The following is a 12,107-nucleotide window of genomic DNA, read 5'->3' on the forward strand; positions in this document are numbered from 1 at the left end:
CACGGACTCCTTCAAGAGGTAATAATGACTAACATTCTATTCATTTTGCAGGGAAGCACTCATTAATGTGTGTGTGTGTGTGTGTGCGTGTGTGCGCGTGCGCACGCGCGCATGTGATGGCCCAGAGCAGGGGGTGCTGGGGGCCAGAGAGTAAATATTTGAGGTGCTTCGGGCCAGATGATCTGAGTCACACTGCTCAACTCTGCCATTGTAGTATCTTGACATCATTTTATGGGCTCTTGTGCATCTGTTTTGAACGGTAGTTCTCAAAATTTCAGGTTGCATCAAATCACTTGGCAGGCTTGTTAAAACAGATTGCTGAGCCCTATCCCAGAGTTTTTGATTCAGTAGGTCTGAGGTGGGACTTGAGAATTTGTATTTCTAGCAAGTTCCCAAGTGATGCTACTACTGCTGGTCCAAGGACCATGCGTGGACAGCCGCTACTCTGGGCTTCAGCCAGGGTTATCAGATCTCCCCGTTAAAACTGAATTCAGCCATGGAAAAGACCGGGCTTTCCATTTCTTTTGAGGTTAACCCCACGCTCTCAGGCAACTTCATACAGCTCAACACACAAAACACAGCCGTGCTGCCTTCCCAATGTGTAACAACCTGCAAGCAAGAGGTAAAAGCTAATGTATAAATATTTACTCTGGGCTTTTTTTCTTCCCAGTAGATCATGAAAAGGTCCCAGCTGCCAGGCAGAAGAGGATTATCTAAATACCTCAATTCAGCGTGTGGTGATAAATGTTTAACGACTGACTTAGGTGGGAAGGGGTGCAATTTCTGCTATGGAAATACTGCCACCGTGGCTGAATTCAAGCTACCAGTGTGATGTCACTAAATGCAAGACTGGGTAAAGACAACACTGTTGACTCCAATGAGCCAGGGTAAGTGGGCTCCAGCCCACCACCACATAACGTCCCTTGGGATTCGCAGGAAGAAGGTGGTTAGCAGGAAATTCACGGCTGCTGAGCGCTCGGGGGCTTAGCCCAGCTCAGCACCTGGACTGTCTGGTTTTCACTGGGGGTCTTGAGCCTCTGATACGTAAAATGCTGAAATTACTCTTCCTTAGGTTCCAGTGGAAACCAGTTTACATTGGATAGCCACTCAAAACCTATCCTAGGACGCCTCTCATACCCACCCACTCCACCTGCTTAGCTTCAGAGACGTTCCAAGGAGAAAGAAGTCCAAGAATAGGCAGCAGCGGGTCCTGGGCATTGTTTATGTTAGGATGGCCGAAGTTGATTTCATTCTTAGAACCGCTGAGAAAGGACCAAGCAATGTGTTCTTTGGCATCATCTCTTCTGCTTCTAGTCATCAGGCTTTCAGAAACCTCAAGCAGATAAAGCAGAGCTCTCAACCACAGCTGCCCATTAGAATTACCTGCATAGTGTTGTTGTTGTTGTTGTTTTAAATATATAAATACCCACTCCCAGATCTCATGACTTAATTAATTAGGAGGGGGGCTTGGGTTGAGTATCTGTAAGAGGGGTTTCTGATGTACAACTACGGTTGCGAACCCGAGACAGAATCATCGATCTTTTGTCCAAAGGGACGTAGACCCCAATTAGTCCAACCCTCACTTGAAAGATGAGAAAACGAAAACCCAGAAAGACTTAGTGATTTGCCCAAGATCACAAAGCTAGTTAATTACACAGCGCGGTTTAGAATCTGTGCCCTGTGACTTCTAATCCCATGTTCTTGCTGATACACCATAATCGTTCTCATGGTCTGAAAGGCACTGACACCAAAGACAGTTGGCCTTCTTGAACTTTCCTGTGACAAGGGCCTGGGGATTCGGGGACTCAGCCTGTACCCTTTATTTCCATGGAAGTCCCTCATGTTTCTATTAGAAGACAAACAAGGCACGGTATTGCTCCCTACCTCCATCAATACCAACAACAGGAAGTTGTCTTTGAAACCTCTTTCTCCTCAATCTAAGAGAAAATGTTTTCTCGACTTGGCAAGCTCACAAATATCAAAAAAAAAAAAAAAAGATTAAATTTGCTTTTAAGTTACCAAATGCACCATGCAGGTCTGTAATTGACCATGAGAGTGTCGGGAAAATATGATCTATCCTCTATAAATCAGGAAACCTTAAACAGGCTCTCTAATCGTAAATGCCGATCTTGGCAGTGTCCAAAAAGGCTCATGTTTATAAATTGTTCCCTGATGTTTTAAGTAAGTGCACAAACACAAATCATACTAAGGACTTCAGAAAAGACTTAGCTGTGTGGCAATTTATTATAAGCAGTGTAATTTTCATCAGTCAGGCACCCTAGACTGTAATTACCTCTCCACCGAAAGAGTTACAATTGCTTTCATTACATTTTCCTAGTCATATGCTCGTCTGGATTGCCACAGAGACACTGAATGGAAAATGCATTTATTTATTGTTAGTCCTCCTAATGGCTTGTTACTTGGTTTCTAAAGATGTTATCAAGTCACTGGCTTTCCCTACTCCTCCCACTCGGACTAGTGGCATTTATGGCCACACAAAAGAGGCTCGACTTGAAAACTCTCAGCTCGTGGTGAGCATCCAAAAATTGACCAGCATCTCCAGATTAAGCCAACCCTGGTCTAGGAGTCCTCATTCAGCTGGCTTAAAGTCAAGTGCTGAAGATTAATTAAAACCACACGCCATTGACCACAACGACCAGCCCCCTGGTCACAACTGAAAAGAAACCACATTTTGTTCCCTATAGTTAGAGCTTTACAGGAACATTTAAAGGACCCCGAAGGTGATCTAGAGTCTGTCTCCCACATGGGTGGGTGCTTTAATTAGAGGGTGTGGTCACACCTCAGACCTTGAAACATGCAGAAGGTAGGGGATGGTTCCATCCCCCTCATAGCCCTATTTAACCTTGATGCCATGAAAGATAAAACAGGAAACAGAGGTCCTGGATTTGGAAGGCTGGAGGAGGTGGGTGGTGAGTAGACTGTGTCTACACAGTGATTGATGAGTTTTATCAAGCCAGAGCATCTTGCCAGTCATTAATGAAGTGCTCGCTTATTGTCTAGGACAAGAGACAACTCTAAGTCACCCTCCACAGAAATCTTCTAACGGATCTGCCATGTGCCGGCAGCTTGGCCTCAGTAGCTGTAACTCTGAACAAGACACTTGACCTTCCAGAACCTCTCCTCCCCAAAAGTCCACTAAAGAGCCAATGATAGGAAGTGAAAACAATGACTCTTTGAACCCATACGTCAAACTTGGAGCACAAAGGAAGGGAACGGGTTGTCAACGCCAAGAGAATTCCTTCCCATGTGGTTTTTTTCTTCTTGTCTTTACTTTTCTTATTTAAACCCATGTCACTACTTACATCAGTAGTGGTCCTGCCTAGGAAATCCTCACTAGCTGCATCGAGACACAGAACACTAACGTTAAATCTCAGAAAGATGCCAGCAATATCACCCACACTTATTTTTTTCTTATTCTTGTTTTATAGATAAGAAAAGTGAGGCCTTGGTATGCTCAATAATGCATCAAGGTCACAGAAACGTTGTATAACCAGACTCCCAGCTACCAGTCCAGGTTTTGCTGTCCCAATCTTCCTGATGCACTTGACGAGCGACTAGTGGGTTGTCATTAAGGAATGCCATTCTCCTGACTTGGCCCCGCACGTGACAGAGTATGCACCTTCTCGAGCGTGTGTATGAAGTGGCTTAGAACAGGGGGCTCACCAAGGCTAGCTATATCTGATGGTCTATCTTCTTTCTACAGTCTTCTGTTAGAATTACTCTTAGGTCTGGGGTGTGGGAATAAAAGCACCCTCTCCCCACTGTGGGCAAGCCCTGGGGATCCCAGCCATGTAGCATGAGTCCTTGTGGGCAGTGACAAAGTTCGTACGTGTATGTGTGTCCCCTTTGTGCCCTGCTGCTGGGGAGCTCAGGAGCAGCCTATCCCCCACCTTGAACTGCTTCCCGTGAACGTGGGGAACAGACCCAATTTCACCCAACCCCAAAGGAACCCAGGTTCATTTGGCCAGAGGTCTCTGCCATCTCTGGTTAAAATGAACCCAAAAGATTTCCCCATGACAGCTGGGCATAAACTCATGCTTTCTAAGGCTGGTTCACTCAGGGTAAAAATTTCTGCTTTGTATGGTTTGCCGAATGGAAGAGCTCTTGATCTTGGATGAGTCTGTCACTTCTGCAGAAATCCTATACCCTCCATTTCCTCCCATTTGCTTGCATTTCACAAATGGCCACATCATTTTGTCAAATTGTGGAACCACTTGGAAATTGGGCATAGAGTTTTGCATAATCACTCCTGTCATGCTGGTGACACTCCGTGATTACATATAATGGTCTCTGAGGGGTCCCTGATGCAGGGGAATGCTACCTGGTCGGCCTCGGAGCCAAGTCTCATTACAACCACTTCATAGGGAGGGACACTGAGGGGGAAAAGAGTGACATCTATTCCGGGGCCCTGTATAGACAGGCAGGAAAAGCAGGAAGCTCGCTTTCATCAGTAAGCTGGTGTCAGGAAATGAATTAGTAGTCTTGTCTAAAATGAACTTTTTGGAAAATCAGTTAAATTGATTTCTGAGCCTAGACACAAAGGCCAAATTTCACTAAAATTTCACCAGGAGGGGGAAGAAATTAGCTTTTGCTTCAAGATATTTTATCTGCAAAGATAAAAGCACAATCGTTTTTCAAGAGTGGAAAGATGTAACAGATAGCGTGTGACATAGGTTCATGAGGGTTCATTGTAATTCTCCCTAGTTTTCTATATATTTAAAATGTGTCACATTAAAACTTTTGTCCCCCCACAAAACATGTAATGTTTCTGTTTGGATGTGAGGATCACTGCAATGTTTGATCACACTGTTGAATTCCAGATTGTGTCCAGTGAGGTGGGGGGGAATGCACCCCAGGAGATTCCAGAGAGAAGCAAAAATCTCTAAACAGGCAATGAGATGGAAGGGCAGAGGCATCGTGTGCTCCCTTTTCGGGGAAGAACTATGGAACCAGAAAGTTCCTAGGGGAAAGAAGGCTGCATGGTGTGGCAGAGTAGATGGGCTTTATATAGTCTCGTAGAGTTTCCCAGAACCTGCCTCAGTAACAGAGATACGAAATGGGTCGCACACACCCTGGAGTGGCACGGAAGTTATGGAAATGCCTGCAGGACCAGAAGAGGTGGGGCAAGGGAAATAAGGAGCCTCTTGGTCAACGCCATGTAGCCAGATGACATTCAAGGCACCCTTCCCCAAAACTTCAATGCAACTCCCACCACCTGAAATGACAGACATTGTATGTCCAATACTGAGGCAGTGGAAATGAAATAAATTGAGACAAGACTTAATCCTTAATTCTCTCCCCTCTTAATTTCTGTAACACTTCATCTGTGCCTGTGGCTTTAGGGCTTATTTATGACTTGCCTTGCTCGCTCGTGTCTGATGTGTGTTACACTTACCTCACTGCAGACCGTAAATCCTCTGAGAGCTGGGGATGACGTTGTATACTTTTAAAGGCTTCCCTGGCTCAGCTCAGGACTCACCTTTAGTGCAGTCTTCTCTGATGATTACTGTCTACGCCATCCTCGTGTCTAATATTTGTAATGTCTGTATTACAGTTAACGTATTGGGATGGTCTTGGCACTCACTCTCTGCACCCAGTTGATATTTTATTGTGACAGTATATTTCTAGGTTAATGAAATGACAGCAATAACAATCCCTGTGAGATAATGTGGGAAGGAAAGCAGCAGATACTCTCATTGCTCCAATGCTACTCCTGGTCTCAGCCCCCTTCATCCTTGCCCACCTTCATTCTAGAGGTGAGACAAGCTCTGTGCTTAATTTTTCTTTGAAGAAGCTTGCTGAGGACTTCTGGAAAGGCTTTTACTCTTCCCCATTAATGGGGACAAATGTGGCTGGCAATACCTCTTCTTTTCCCCTTCTTCCTGCTCAGATTGTGGATTCCGGATGAGATAACTGGTGTGAAGGTAACGACCTTGGGACTGTGAGGGGGAGGCAAAAGGAATGATGGGGTTGGCGTCCTTAAATTCACTCAGGTGTTGAACAAAGACCAGCAGCCACGTACCTCCATGCTTCTTACTGTGTGACCCCAATCCCATGACAAAATGCTCAGGCTTCATTCAACGTGACGGGTGGCCATGTGGGGAGGGAGGTTATTTTGCCTGCCTTTAATGAAGACAAGTGGTAGCCACATCAAGGAGTATGGGAGTGCTAGAGGCAGGAACACAATTAAGAAGCTATTCCTTGAATTGAGGTAAACCACAAGAAGGACCAGAAATAAGGCAATAGCAGGAAGGATGAACATCTGGGGAGGGACATAAGACATCTTGCAGCTGTAGAATTAACAAATGTGGGTAACTAGTTGGGCATGGAATGAGGAGAAGAAAGACGGAAGTAGAGACCATTTGGAGGTTTTATCAGGTACCTGGATGGATGGTGTTACCGTGGCGTGGTGACTTCCAGGCGGTCAGGGATTTCAGGATGGAATGCAGGCTGTATAAAAATAGCAAACTAAAGGCTCATCAGAGTGTCTCCGATAGCATGAATCAGCTGCAGCCACACTCAGTCTCACGTCATTCATGTAATATTCAACCCCCTTAGATGAGAGCATAGAATTGGTGTGGCTTGGACCATGTGCCCACCTTGACCAGGGATGATGAGGTGCCTGGAACCACAGTCCCACTAAGACAGTGTGCAATGGAAGGAAGGACAGTAACCCAAAGGAAAAGCAGGGCACTATTAGGAGAAGAAAGAATAATAGTGTGGGAAAGAGCTATTCATGTCCATTATATCTAATCGCATAATAATTCAAAAGGCTGATGGAAAGATGGCACACCTGTGCAAGAAGATACGATTGTGAAGATTGGATTTCTGCCTCCCTTGTCTAGAGACTCCTAAAGTCGTACCTTCCTTCTGGTTTACTTCTTCCAAAAGGAAGTCTAACTCCCGCCTTCCCCCTCAAGAGCAAATCTTATCTCATGGCATTAGCAGCCCCACAGTATGACTATGGGAATAACGAACGGCAGCAATGTAAAGGTGGAAATTTTACTTTTAGTGAGAAAAAAAAATCAAAGGTCTGTGCTTTTAAAAACTGACCCTAAGAGGAGGTGGGGGGATGTGCAGCACTTTGAATGACAAAGGAATGGTTTCAGGGGGTGGCGGGACAGATCAGCCTTCCCTAGAAATGTTCCCCAGCTACAAAAGCAGAAGCAGAAGCTTCAGATGGTTTGGCTCAAGGCTCATTCACCAGCAACAAGAATATTCTGGCACACTCTAGAGTAAGGCAAAGGCTCTCTCCCTCTCCCCCTTCCAATGCCCCCTTAACATTATTCAAACAACTGCTTAAGGGACAAAGTAAACAAATCAGAGCTGCTCCATGTGAAACCAAATTTGAGGGCTTGAATATTGCCCCTGGTCCCCCTTGTTCCGCCCATAGTTTTCCCTGCACACCACCCAAAACTAAGCACTTCAGACAACGGCCATTCATTTAGCTGATGTTTCAGGGACTCAGCAAGTCGGGTTGGGCTCGGCTAGCCAGTTCTCAGCTGGGGTCATCCTGCATCTGCAATCTGCCATCTATCAGCTAGGCAGCTCTGCTTACGGGGTTTGGCTGGTTGAGATGACAACACTCATCCTGCATAGACAGACCTAGGCTTCTCCTGGTTTCCAAGAGCCTCAGGAGGGCAAGCCCTGAGGCACAAACGCTTATCAAGCCTTGGCTTTTCTCACAATTGATAGCGTCCCACTGGCCAATGCAAATCACATATCCAACCCAGATTCCAAGAGTAGAGAAACAGCCTCCATCTCCTGGTGAAAGGATTTGTAGTGGGTACATTGCAAGGAGATGAACACAGGAATGGATAGAATTTGTGGCCATGCTTCAGTCTTCCATAGAAGGTAAACTGTGATGGGATTCCATGGATCCAAATTTGGAAACCACTGGGCTAATCTCACCTGATGCATCCATCCTCAGTCTGCACGCATGACTTCCATCCCACCTAACTAATATGAGGGGAGCCAGCTATGTCCAAATCTCTCCTTTTCTGCAGGCTTCTGGGTGAATAGGTTAGCAAGAGCGACTCCATTGACCAGCTAAATCGACATTTATCTCGCCTCCCCAGCCTGAGCCATCTGCCCTAACACTGCCTGCTCCTTTAAAATGCAGCATTAGCAGATAGAGACCCCTGTGCCATCCACAGACCTTGGAAAGACAGGCTGGCTTTCCACGTAGCACGTTCTGCTGATGGTGAAACAGTTCAAAGCCGGATAATTTAAAGCTCTTATTTAACTCAAAGAATTCATTTGTCTCTTGATCCACCTTCCACTCTGACAAATGCTCCCTTCGCTATCATATTCAAACACACACCCCCTTCAGAAGCTAGTAAACTCATCCCCTGCCAAGGAATGGATTTTCCCCATATTGCGCTATCTGAGTGATAAAAGGGTTTAATGTCCCAAGTTCGTTTTTCAGTAGCTAACTCAGATACACCCGGCACAGCAAAGCGCCTAAGCTCTTTCTGCAGTTATTAAACTGTTATCCCTAATTCCTTTGGAGACTCAAGCTAGCAGCAACGATTCTGAGGGCACCTCCTATTAAATCTGCATTGTGCACAGAGAGATAAAGCAGGCCAGCTCGACCCTGTTTACAAGGATGACAGAGAGCTCCTGCAGGCTGCTGGTGCTGTCAGCACTTTTTCCTCTCAGAAAGGTTGTGCGAGATGGTCCCTCACAGTCCCTGGCCCAGGCACATTCGTCAACTTTTGCGGACTCGGCTAAAACACTTCCAGGGTAGGAGCTTAGAGCCGCCAGGCAACACCATGGGGCGGTTTTACCCCAGGCACGATGTGAGCATGCCACAAGCTCTGCCAACCTCAGAGGGACAGAAGATTCCAGACACATCTATATAGAGCCAAAAATCAGTCTGCAAGAAAACAAACTTGTGTGGTGTGATATATAAGGTCTCCAAATTGTGTGCATAGCTCCCGAGGGAGATATAAGATGATGCATCAATGTATAAAAACAATACATTAGAATTATAAAAAGAAATTAAGTTTTCCTAATTTTCCAATATATAGATTTTCTCAAGCACCCTTAAGTGGTCTCCATGTGAGATGGCAGATGTCTCATGGGACACACAGGTCCACCACAGGAAGAGGTAGAGGGCAGACTGAAGAGGTGTCCTCACTCAATGATACTTTAAGCAGACTGTGACATATCACAGTTTATGTGAGACCTGTAAAATTAATTTAATGACTACACGATTTATTTATTTTAAACCAGCTCTTATGACACAGACCAGGGGCTTAAAAAGGATTCTTGCAAAGATACTAGAATTGAAGATACAGTGACAATATGGCCTCTCCCCAGCAACAGACATGCAGTCCATTCTCCGCTTGCTATTTGATCTCCCTGTCAACCACCCGATGAGGAAAAAAACAAAGAGAATGGGGCTAATTAGAACTGACAAAAGTATGAAATATGAATGTACATCCGCTGTTGCTGATGACAAACCTCATCCAAAGTACCTTGAAGTATGAGCTAATGATGCTTGCAACCCTTCAGGATCAGAAAGACACTTCATTGCTTATTTCTTATTTATCCCAACATTTCGTAATTTCTATTCTGTACGTGTTTTACAGTATAAATAAAGATGCATACATTGGAGATGCATGGTAAGATATTTTTAACCAATGGGGTACTACAACCAAAAATAATTTGGACTGTGACAACATGCATGGATCTTGAAGCATTATGCTAAATGACACGTCAGACAGAGAAAGACAAATACCATATGATCTCACTTGTATGTGGAATCTAAAAACAGAACTCATAGATACAAAGAACAGATGAGATGCAGGTGGGGGCAAAGAGATGAAATGGGTACAGAGGGTCAGAAAGTACAAACTTCCAGTTATAACATAAGCAAGGCCCAAGGATGTCAGGTACAGCATGGTGATTATAGTTAATAATACCATATTACAAATGTGACAGCTGCTAAAGCAATAGATCTTAAAAGTTCTCATCACAAGAAAGAAATTTGTAACCATGTACCATGAGGAACCTTAACTAGACTTATCGTGGTGATCAATTCACAATATATACAAATATCAAATCATTATGTTGTACACCTGAAACTAATATAAGGCTATATGTCAATTACACCTCAATAAAAAAGTAAAAACAGTGGCAATTATATTACCTTACATAGTCCTCTAATATTTAAATCTTATAACTACAAAACAAAGTTAAGAATAAATTGGAAAGGGGCGCCTGGGTGGCACAGCGGTTAAGCGTCTGCCTTCGGCTCAGGGCGTGATCCCGGCGTTGTGGGATTGAGCCCCACATCAGGCTCCTCTGCTATGAGCCTGCTTCTTCCTCTCCCACTCCCCCTGCTTGTGTTCCCTCTCTCGCTGGCTGTCTCTATCTCTGTCGAATAAATAAAATCTTTAAAAAAAAAAAAAAGAATATATTGGAAAGTCTAGTTTAATAAGAAGGTAAAGAGGACAGCCAATGTTTGCGTAGCCCAGAGAAAGTTGCCTATAAATTCATAGCTTTTCAAACATCAAACTTTGTATATTTCCCATTCACCATGGAGCCTCCAACTAAAAAAATAAAATTAAATTAGAAAGGTTATTGGAGCTATTTTATTTGCTAACTGTTGTAGGTGTTTGCTTAAATTGAATTGTGTCCTCCTGGGTTGCCTAAGGACCATTCATTCAAAAACTTCTCAACAGCAAGTACAAGTGTCAGAGGCATTCCTCCTGATGATGGTGAAAACATGACCTTCCCCACAACCAACAGTCGTGTGCTTCCTGAGTAAGGGTCCTCTTCAAAGATTTTGATGTATATTAACACACTTAACACCTCACAATAACCCTTTGAGACACTGTGGTGGACAGAGTCTAAAGGTGGCCTCATGATCCCCAATTCCTGGTGTCCATACCTTAATGTAATCACCCACCCCTACCTTCGAGTGGTGGGCAGGACACATGACTTGCTCCTAATCAACAGAACACAGCAAAGGGGACATGATCAGGTTACACAGTACTGCCTGACTTGCCGGAGGCTCTCTCCCTGGTTGGTTTTGAGAAAGCAAGAGGCCACACTGGGGCCCATATAGCAAGGAACCAAGGGTGGCCTTTGGTCAACAGCCAACAAGAAAATGAAGACCTAGGTCCCACAATCACAGGAAATACAATTTGCTGACACCTGCAGTGAGCTTGGAAGTGGATCCTTCCCCAGTCGAGTGTCAGATGAGACCTCATCCCCAGCAGACACTGCTTCCAGTCTCACAGGGGACTCAGCTGAACGATGCCAAGATCCTGACCCCTAGAAACTGTGAGATAATAAATATGCGTTGTCTTAAGCTGTGATATGTACAGTAATCTTGCTACTCAGAAATACATAACTAACACAGATGCTGTTACCTGCATCCCTGTTTTACAGGTGGAAGATTAGATAAATCACTCGACCCCTGGGAAGTCTGGTTCTGGAAGATTAGTCTTAACCATTCCACTTACTGCTTCTGCTAATACTTTACTTACTAGCCCACCAGTCATCTCCTTAGGGTAGGGACCCCTGTCCCGAGGCTACAGCCCCCTCCCTTGCAATTCCAGTGCCAAGGCCAAAGCATGGCAATCATGCTGCACAAAGCAAAGAGTGGGGACAATGAGTCACGGATGTTCCTTCCAAGGCCCTGGCATCTGGGAAGGAGCAAAGCTTAGTAGCAGACCAAAGGCTCCGGCTGTCTGTGGCTCTGAATAAGCTCTGCCAATAACTCAAGCTTCCCCACAAATAAAGGAGGAAAATAAGTCTGTGGGTGTCACAGAAAGAGTCTTGGCACGAAAGTCAGCACATTTAGGCTCTGACCTTGGCTCTGCCAACCAGGAGGCCGTGGGAACCTGAGGGAGTCACTTAGCTTCTCTGGGCCTGTGTTTTCTCACTCTAGAAGGAGGATTTTGATTGGATGATTCTTAATGTCTCCAGAAAAATTTACCTGATTCTAAGGTACCGTCTTGGTTCAAATGCATTGAATGCCTTCCCCTTCCTTCACTCCAGAACTGACAGGGCCTTCTTCATTTCGTCCACCTAATTTTGAAACCCAGGTGACACATTTCTAATGGAGACTA

This window comes from Ursus maritimus, unplaced genomic scaffold, assembly GCF_017311325.1.
Source record: "Ursus maritimus isolate PB19 unplaced genomic scaffold, ASM1731132v1 scaffold_14, whole genome shotgun sequence".
Classification (NCBI taxonomy): Eukaryota; Metazoa; Chordata; class Mammalia; order Carnivora; family Ursidae; genus Ursus; species Ursus maritimus.